Source organism: Lampetra planeri, chromosome 25, assembly GCF_965212315.1.
Source record: "Lampetra planeri chromosome 25, kcLamPlan1.2.h2, whole genome shotgun sequence".
Taxonomy (NCBI): Eukaryota; Metazoa; Chordata; class Hyperoartia; order Petromyzontiformes; family Petromyzontidae; genus Lampetra; species Lampetra planeri.
In genome coordinates this window covers 1,897,499-1,907,865 of record NC_136131.1, presented here as the reverse complement: position 1 = coordinate 1,907,865, position 10,367 = coordinate 1,897,499, and the positions used below count along the sequence as shown (strand labels likewise).

The window sequence follows — 10,367 nt, the reverse complement described above, 5'->3', positions numbered from 1 at the left end:
GATCAAAAGGCTGGGTTGTGGTTGGGAAAGTATGTGCAAGAAATCCAGATCGAAATCCAGATCACTTGCTAATCAAAAGTTTCATCCTACGCAAGTACACGAAGTATAAACAGCGGTATGAAAAGGAATAGTGCAGCCCATCCTACGTTGCATAGTTGTCAGCTATATCGAGTCTTCCAATTATGAAACCACAGAACTGCAAGCAGGAAACGGATACCTGGCACGTTCCATATCGCTAGACTCATCCTGGTAGCTGCCCATCGAGGACATTGCATGGATAACCACTGCACTCGATTATTTTCCTAGAGTATCAAGGTCACAAGCACGCCACGTTGATGTGATTAAACCGTTTATTTCATAGTATGCGTATCATGCAACAGGCGCGTTACACTTTGAATGCGCGCAGCGCGTGGGTCCTGCCATTCCGCTCGTGATGCGCTCGGAAGTTCGGGTGGCAGCAGAATTTCAAGGCCGCGATCGTGATCACGAACTCGAGGAAGTCGACTTCCCCATCCTTGTCATCACCAAGGTCCCTCAGGATGCGGCTCACCACGAACCCATCCACGGGATTCTGAATGGAATCAAAGCAGCAAGAGTTAGAAAAGCCTGGACCTGGACTGTGGAACATGGGCAAAATAGACAGCAAGTGATGGTACACGGCGTAGTGCCGGTCATTCTACCACGTGGAATAACTGTGAATAAGCCAACCACAATACGTCCTGCATTCTCAGAATTAATGGTCCATTCGAAGTTATAAGACTACATTAACCCCTTATCCGTTTTGTCACCCCCGATTAGGCCCAGTGAGACATCTCCAAGAACGAAACACCACTGCACATTTCTGGCTATCACCTCATGAAGCCAGTAGTAAAAATCAGCTAAACGGCGTATTCATTAGTACAAGTTGCAAGTTTACTCTCCAACACAACAGTGTGCTAAAGTAGCAACTAATCGGCAGTATACGTGACAAACCCTACCAAATTGTCGGTCGGGTTTGACGGACATTTACGCGATCCAAACCAAACATTTATTAGTACAGAAGAATGGAGAGGGTATAACAAGAGACTCAAACATGGGATGAACCGAGGGACTGGTCCATACGAATAGCAAAACCACATCCCACCTGGATCAGACTCTTGCCCTTATCCCCCTTTAGGAAGCTCCTGAACGTTTCCTTCTTCAGGCAATCTTTCACAACACTGTCGCGGGCGAGTTCATTGAAGGTGGACAGGAGCTTCAGGGTGGCTGCATGGAGGTCGCTCATCTTCATAAGCGATGCACGGTCGAGTCAGTACGCAAGTGGAATCTGCGAAGACACGACAAACAACGAGACAGCCTTCAATCACGTGAAGACAATGCACACGGCACCTCTCTACGCACCATAATGACTGATCACGTAGCGCCCCAGCTTTGTTCCAAAAACAATTTCTGGCCCAAACCTCAACCAGCGCTGCACACAGCTCTCACCGAACCCAGGTAAAACCCGCGCGTTGCAGAGATCCCCACTACACAAGGCATCTTGCCCAACACCGCGGCGGTGGCGGTGGCGGTGGCGGTGGCGGTGGCGGTGGCGGTGGCGGTGGCGGTGGCGGTGGCGGTGGCGGTGGCGGTGGCGGTGGCGGTGGCGGTGGCGGTGGCGGTGGCGGTGGCGGTGGCGGTGGCGGTGGCGGTGGCGGTGGCGGTGGCGGTGGCGGTGGCGGTGGCGGTGGCGGTGGCGGTGGCGGTGGCGGTGGCGGTGGCGGTGGCGGTGGCGGTGGCGGTGGCGGTGGCGGTGGCGGTGGCGGTGGCGGTGGCGGTGGCGGTGGCGGTGGCGGTGGCGGTGGCGGTGGCGGTGGCGGTGGCGGTGGCGGTGGCGGTGGCGGTACCTGCAACAGACGTCTGCAACTTTGACGACGACTGCTGCCACCCGTTGCGGCTTTTATGAAGCGCGGCCAGTGACGTCACCACTCACACCTGCTCGCTCTCACTGTGCGATTAAGTGATGATGTTTTTTGATTGGTCCCGTTTATCTCGTTTCCCGGCTAATTTACAAGGGAAGTCCGTGATGCCAGAGCACAGCAGAAACAACATCAACAGACAATGAACTCATGGGAGGCGCGTGCCAAGAGGCCCCAACATTGCTATCAAGCGGGCGCTTGATGGAGGGAGTGGAGGTGTTTGCACGGGGACGAAATAAAACACATTCCTGCGGAGGGAGCTGGTAGGAATGTTGGGTTGCTCGGTCAATGGCCAGCGTCAATGGCGGCGTGGTGTATTCCGCAAATATGCCCGACTGTGAGGGCGGGCACAATCCGGAGTGAGTAGGTTAAACGTTGAATTTTATAAGGGTTGAATTTTATAAAAACTTTTTCAATAAATATAATCATTAACCTCAAACGAACATAATAGCGGGTCCCATAAGCCCCCGGCTCTCTCATAAACTCCGTTGCGACGTCATTTAATGTCTGTTGAAGGCGAACGATATGGCAACCTATTTCTCTCGACGAGCTCTACCCGATGCGCTAATCAAAGTTTCAAAGTTGTGTTTATTCTGCGACAACAGAATGATCCGAGACGAGATATCCAAGGTTATGAAGAGGCCATCAGAGGATTGAACCAGCCCAGCTGGAAAATGGGAAAATATAGACCCTTGCTTTTGGCGAGTTCATGAACCAACTCCGATGACACCAGGGCTAATGAACTATTCACTTAGGTTTCTGCCTTTGTATAGACACATCCCAAAGAAATAACAATTCGCAAAGGTGTGCTGCTGCTTCTGCTCAAACAGCAGGAAGACACGACTTACATTATGCCTGCTTGTGTCGCCAGCCCGTCCTCTTTCCCGTCATGATCGTAACGAGAGAGCAGGCCAGCTAAACAAAAGCATTTGGGGACGATAGAAGTTATTCTGAGTTGTGTTCTTGTCCAATTCCGTACCACACAGTAGGTTGAGATGACTGGACAGCTTCACAAATAGAGAACGCAAATCAGGTTACCAACTCTCCATCAATGTCCGGGAGTGTCCACCGAAATTGGCATCATTCTCCGGGTGACAATTTAAGGCGATACCGGAGCTTTTAATTGGATACTTTAAGGAAATTAAACATCTCCCGCAATATCTTCAGTCAAGAGTTAGCAAGCCTAAACGTGAGTGGGTCATGTGACGGCAACACTTTATTAAAAAGTGCTCTTCTGGGTAGCTTTCGTTTCTCTGCAACAGTGGCAAAGAAAACCTGCCAATTAGCTATTAGTTAGGAACACCGATGTGTTGGAGAGCAAACCTACAATATTTAGAATGCGATTCCAATGTTGTCTCCGGTAATTACAACCAGCTTCATCAGGCGATAGCCATGATTAAGACCCCATTTATATTCACGCGATTTAACAACAAAAAAACAAGTTGTGTGGACGCCGTTGCACGGAATTCGCCCGCTCTCGTCGACGAGAGAGAAAGAGGAGCCGCAGACAGCAGCCACCAGCTCTGCTGTCCTCTGTATACGAAGGTGTTCTCGGCCACATAATGAGCGTTTACGTCTGGGATGAAACCATAGCGCCCAGAGAAAACCCACGGCATGTGCATGGCGAGGTAAAACTTGATTCCGTACAGATGGAACACGTGGGCGTACATGTTTGCTGTACCGCCTTCTCCTGGCGAGCCAGGGTATGGTGCCTCATTGACGCCAAGGGGTTGGGAGTTTCACAGCATTTGTGCGATCCACCAACCCTCGCCTCTACAGTGCTGGATTACCGGCGTTTGTAGTCACCACCGGCCGGCTAAAATAAATAACCTTAAAGTGACGTCATGAGCGAGACTAGGTCTACGCGTGCCAGCATCACTGTAGAAAAAATACCAAATTAAAATAAATTGCCGTGCAAATGATGAAGCCGATCGTTCCCAAGGAACGATCAACGATGGTCAGGCAGCGTGGCGGTGGTGGTCAGCTCGTTTGCTGGGCGCTGTCGTGGTGAGATCTTATCTCCCTCGCCTGGTATGCAGGAGGTCGTGGGTTTGATCCTGAATCTAACGCCTGCTGCATATTTCGAGTTTACATGTTATCTTCCTGTGATCACCTGGAGTTTTTTTCTGGGTTTCTGTTCCTTTCACATTTACAATCAACATGCTCTTCGAGTATTTGTCTGCTTTACATTTCCACTCGATAAGCCACTTCGTTGAGCTATCATTTGTGATAGCCAGATCGCTTGTAAAGAGAGCTATGTAGCTCAGTTTGCCTTACCTGGTAAAATAAAAAAAATAGTTTAGTTTGAATACACCCGTAGTATTAACCAGGGCGACCTGACGGGTTCAAACCGCAAACCTCTGCACTGCATGATCAAGCCCCCCGCCCCTCCTCTCCATCCCCCACAAGCCCCCCCCCCGCAGCCCCTCCCCCCTACAGACACAAGCCCCGCCCACCGTCGAGTGACGTCACGACCAACTGACGCCCACTCTGAAGATTCAAGTCTCCCGCGAAGAAGCTGAGGCCGACGACTCCGCGACTCTCCGAGATTCCGAGACTCCCTGAGGCCTTCTCACTCGACTCGCTCTCCCTGCTTGAGTGAAGAACCTCGCCGACGACGGTCGAAGGATGGAAGAAACATCACCGAGGTGAGTGAGCGTGAGACGGCACTGGGGAGAGACAAAGACGGCTGTGAGATGTGTTCAGCAGTGGGTGAGTGAGACAGCGCTGCACAGGACACCCGGGTACTCTGTTGTGGCCGTGTCTATGTCAGGTCGGGCGTTGGCTTCAGAGGGACAAACATTGATACACACCACCGTGAGGGGGGGGAGACACTTGGACACCACAAGGGAGACACGGGGGACACACAGACACAACGTAGACACATAGGCACACAACAGAGACACAGAAGGCAGACACATGGAGACGCAGAAGGGAGACACGAGTTGCTGTTCTATTGGTAGTGGACACTCCTCACCAACACACGGACACAGGCGAGGAGGCTTCCAGTCGTTTAATCCCCCACCACCACCGTCATCATCCACAGCGCTCTGCTCTTCTGCTGCTCTGTCCTCATCTGCTGCTCTCTTATCTTCATCATTATCTGTGACCTACCAATGTCTGCAGGCAGGATCAATCGATGACAATCATATTGCCTGCAGATGTTTAACAGATGAGATGCGTTGCACCGTGAATTCCTCCTGTTTGATGAGACAGTCGACCCTTCTGCACCGCCACTTTCCCCATCGCGGTTTCGATAAATCGCGGGGTCGGCAAAAGACATTAAATGGGAAGTTTTTGGGAGTTTTGGGAGTGTTGCGAAAGCCGCAGACGACACTGAAAAGGTTTAGAAACTCATAAATGCATTAAATATATGTACAGTACTGGATAATATTAATGTATTTAATCCTTTAATACCATAAATATACACAACTTTTCTAAAGTAAAATTTTGTAAAAAGTTAAAGTTTATTAAAAGAATGCGAAAGCCAGCAGACGACACGCAAAGGCTGGAAAATGTAGAGATATCTTAACTGTACTGTATGACCAAATACTGTACTCTATATTTGTATATTTAACTAAAAGGTGATACTGTCTTTTGTTATACTATTGTAGTGGTGTTTATTCACGCGGACAACTTCTTTTTCTCCTGTGTCACTTTATTAGAAGCATCCCACACGGGTGCTCCTCACGTTCAACACCACGTACTCCTCTGGCGAATTCTCCCTCTCTTGCTGCGCTAGTCTGCTACTCCGAGCTCACTCTCTCTTGCTCCGCTAGCCTGTTACTACACCCACACCTTCAACCTTGCGTGCCCCGAGCAGGGGTTCAGCCAACACCGCTGGGGAGGACGAGGTAATGGAGGGCGAGGTCCCGGACTTCTCTTGTATTGACTTCTCACTTCTTCATCTCCAACCAACTCAACTCCCGTTGCTTCACACATCCCCATATATCCCCCTCCTCATTAAGTGTCCTCAGGTGGCCCTCGTTAAGCCGGCATCCTTCCGGTGTCTCCTGCACGTGCTCCCCCCCTTATCGCTTCTATCTCTGCCTTCTTGGCGCCTCCTCCGTGTTTGCATTTGCAGCCAGCCAATCACTGCCTCTTTCCCTAATTGCTGGTGTCTCTCTGTCTGCTGTCTCACAGGCCTCACGCTTGTCCTTAACTGACCGCACTGTTTGCAACCCCGTACATGAATGCAACTGCTGTTTGCGAACCCTGCGCAAATTACGCCACTACACTATTATTCTGCTCGCTTCGCTCACCAAGGAAACCAAGGGGACCAAAAAATTTCACGCAGTTTTTCCAGATCGCGGGGGGCCTGCGCCCCTACCCCTGCGATGTGGAAGGGTCGACTGTAAAAATAATTGTAACCGTTCGGATAGCTACCGACTTAGTGCTGCTCGGAAGCGAATCATCAAATAATACATTGTTTAAATGCATGCCTATACAAGCCACCATACTTCAATAGGGATTACCGTTGGTACTGTACGGCTATTTTAATACACAATGAACAGGAAGGACAAGATCAAAGGGCTCGCATAACACGCATGCATAATGTACGTTGACTCATTAATCCCCCCCACCACTTTGCGCAAGAGCGAAGAAGTGTGGTCACCACATCTACGCCTCTATATAAGGAACGAAACAGGTGGACTTCTCCAAAAATCTGGCTGTCAGCTGATGAAGCTAGTTGTAATTACTGACGAAACTTCGTACTCAGATTGTAAATGTTGTGGCTTGGCTCTCAAAAACACCGGTGGGCTGTACTAGTGATGAATTTGCACGTTCTGTTTACATAACAACCCTTACTAGTTGGCTGTGTCGGGTGGTGGCAGGTTTTAACGACACATTTATATATTTCTGCAATCTTACCCAAAAAAACCTCTTATGGATGATATTGGTCGTGAAAGCCTACGTGTTAAATGGAGTTTACCTGGTAGGATGAAACTAGTTTAGTTTTATTCGTATATATTTTTTTGTTATTTGTTTTCCTTTTCTACACTCTGCACTCCTATCATGTTTTTGTATTGTTGTAATGTTCTGACCCACCCCCAATTGAACATCTGTGAAAAATAGCTTCATAGCTCATCGGATTTCTCCAGTATGAATAGAGCTTCTGATTTCGCTTGACTCGAGTGTGATTGCAAAGTGACAGAAGCTCGTGACTGTCGGCGCGATGGCCTGCGAGCAACTGTGACCCCACCTGTGTTCCGTCTGCGTTTGCAGACAACCGGATATTGGTGACATGCCCACCGCGACGCGTTGTGACCTCTCGCCCGACGATGGCCTGCCGGAGGAGGAGGAGGCCAGCCCGTCCTGCTGGGGCGGCCGTTGTCGGAAGGGGCCGCGTATATCGGTGGCCGACAAGGCCCTCCTGAAGGCCGAGGATAAACTAGCTAAGACCCGGTTGAGAACGCGCCAATTATTCCGGGATCTGTGGTGGGACAGAGTCGCGGTTGCCGCCGCCAAGGAGCGGAAGGAGGAGGAGGAAAAGAAGAAGAAGTGGAGCGCGGGAGCAGCAGATCAAAAGAAGATGTCAAAATGGCCCTTTGTCAACAAATGGAGGCGCAATAGGCTCTTGCCCCACAAAGTCAGCAGACCAGGTGAGGGGATTGAACTTGGCATGGCTGCGAGGGAAAGGGGTGGGTGGGTACGGCGCACGGTCTCAGGTGATGCTAAATGCCTGATGTTGATTCTAAATGTGTGTGGAGGGAAAAACTGGAGGACTCGGACAAAAATCGATGTGACCACGGGGAGAGACATGCAAACTGCATATATACCACAGGGGTCAGGGTCGAGAACCCACACGCACCTGTATACCAGGCAGGATGGTTAACATCTTGCCAACGTGGCATCCTTAAAGGTAAGGCGTGTTGAAGCAGTGCCTCTAGTGTTGACAGCAAGGCTTTCATCGAAGTGGTTTCGAAATGTAGTTCTGTGATGCCACCTTCTCGTGCACCGCGAGAGCATGTGAGTGACGAGAAGGTGGGGTCATTCTGTCGCAGGAACAACCGCCCAGGCAGCAATGGACCGGGATGTGCCTGTCGCGCTTGTGGATGAATCGACGGCCTTCCTCCTCACCCACACGACGGACGAGTGGCTCTACTGGAGATATGGCAGCAGCGTGACCATGAGTAACACCAGCATGACCATCCACTTCGCAGGTACCGGGAGCAGCAACGGCAGCAGCGGCGGCAGCAGCAGTGGTGGTAGCAGCAGCGGCGGAGGCAGCAGCGGCGGCGGCAGCAGTGGTTATCTGGCACAGTCGGAGTGCTGCAAGTGGTTGGCAGACTCCACGGCCATCAATTCTAGTGATGATTGTTGCTCCCTCCACGGCAACCCTTCCACCCCTCCGCCTCTCCAGCTCGTGAATATATATCGCTGTAGTGTTTTTCAAACTTTCTTGTTCCGCCAACCTCTCAATCTTGTGACAAAACGCATTCCACTTCTCTTAATGTCAGTCATACACAATGATTATGACCAGAACAATAATTTATTATTTAAATTAAGCTGAAAGGTTTTTATTTTTATTGGGGCATTTTGATCTTGGGGTTAGTGTAGTTTAATCAGGGTAGTTTACCAAAATGTTTTTTTTTAAGTATTATTTAATGTCCAAAACAAAAGGTATGAACATTGTCACCAGGTATGAACATTGTCGTCATAGATATATTATTATTTCAAGGCCACAGTGTTGTTGATGAGTGTGTTGGGTTAATTTTTCTTCTCAAGAGGCAAAGTATCACCGGGACGTTGTGGAGAATGGCCCCTTGGCAAATGCCTGTTGCCTGTGGCCGGATATTGGCCGTGTTTTGAATGTCTATTGCCCATCTGCAAGAACTCGTGAACGCAGACCCTACAGTAATGGAGCCACAGGGTGCACTGTCCCTCGACCAGGATACATCGAGCAAGCGTCGGATAGTGGTCATGGTGCCATCAGCCCATTGGAAGACTGGCCAGGGATCGGTAGGGAGTGACTTGCATATGCAAACACATTGGGACCTGTAATAAAGACTCAGATCCCATGTACAGCCTTTACAAACTTCTGGGGCAAGTTTTTGTGTCCGAGTGGCGATGTTTAAACACACACCAAGTACTAATTTGAGGCTCGATGGTCACTGGTGTTGGCCGTGAGGGGCATCGAACTCTGGTCACTGAGTTCATAAAGCAGCGCGCTAACTGTTACACTGCTGCTCCCCAATTTCATACACATGTACACGTACCCACATACGCGTTCACACACACACATGCATCGAAAGCCATGTTAAGATGTCGCTGTGAAGCCCGGAGCGTCGGTTTGGGATTTGCGAGCGAATCGCGCATTTGCCTCGGGCATTCTCGACGAGCTGATGTTCATGGTGGTCTCCTTCACAGGTCTCCCAGCCCCGGGGGAGAGATGTTTCCCCTATGTACGAGAACCAGCAGCCACCGGGGTTCGTGCAGCAGATGTACGGCCACAGGTGAAACACGCGCGCACACAGACACGGGACCTCTCTTTGTCTTTCTCACCCCTGTGCCGTGGGAGCCCCCCCAACGCTGGCTCGGCTTGCGTGTACCAAGTAGAAAAGGGGGGTACCAATGGAACGTGCAGCTGAACGTTCGTTCCCATCCACAGATTCATCAACGTTGCGCCCTGCGCAAGTCAAGACTGGTAAGCTGGCACGAGAGTCCCGCTCTCCGTGAGATGGGAGATGGAGCGTGCTGCTGGCTCGGCACCTCCTGCGGATGCAGTTCCTCCGCTGGGGACCTCTGGGAGACCGCTTCTCATCCTCCTCATCCTCGTCTGTGGACTCTTCTGAACGTGGATGCTGATGAGAGGAAAACCTCTTGAATTCGTATGGATGTTGGGGATCGACTTTCTGTTGATGGATGTATTGGCAACTGTAAATATATACATCCAGCATCATCGAGCAATTTGCCAGAATATTGAAGCAATCCACCTGCTTCATCACTGAACCCAATCAGGTGCAGAGATCGGGGGGGAGGGGGGGTTCTTGTAATTTTATAATAGATTAGTAATCAGTTAATTCATATGTGTTTCATCTTTAGGGAATTGTAATTGTAAGATGTATTACTTAATAATATGCTTCCAGGCCGCGCTAAGCCTCTAGCTGTCAAAGCAGTTAAAATTATTTCTCTCAATTTAAATGGATTCTCGAATTAGTCTTGGCCAGTAATAATTATTTTACACAACATTTTAACGATTGAGTGCCAATGTTGGCAAGCATGTTCTGAAACTGCCGACAGTTGTGTTTGAGAGTATTTAATATTTCTTGTGTTATTTTAGTCTTATGCTAATGTTACGTCCCGTCTGTACAAAATAGCATATGCCACATAAGCAATTAATCTGATACACACGTAGGCTTTCGCGACCAATATTCATAATAAAAATTTTGGGTGAGATCGCGTAAGTAAATGTGATTGGGTTCAGTG

General features: G+C 49.8%; 1 long non-coding RNA gene and 1 pseudogene across 2 annotated transcripts; one reads left to right on the top strand and one right to left on the bottom strand.

Annotated features, from left to right (window-relative positions):
* Nucleotides 1-336: 336 nt before the first annotated feature.
* On the bottom strand, nucleotides 337-1,538 carry LOC144727522 (protein S100-A1-like; annotated as a pseudogene). Its single transcript, XR_013587406.1, has 3 exons — nucleotides 1,468-1,538; nucleotides 1,124-1,306; nucleotides 337-571 (listed from the first exon to the last, which is right to left on the bottom strand). The product of XR_013587406.1 is annotated as a protein S100-A1-like (transcript).
* Nucleotides 1,539-8,283: 6,745 nt separating this feature from the next.
* LOC144727521 (uncharacterized) lies at nucleotides 8,284-9,895 on the top strand. Its single transcript, XR_013587405.1, has 3 exons — nucleotides 8,284-8,900; nucleotides 9,309-9,394; nucleotides 9,550-9,895. It is a non-coding gene; the product is annotated as an uncharacterized LOC144727521 (long non-coding RNA).
* Nucleotides 9,896-10,367: the final 472 nt, after the last annotated feature.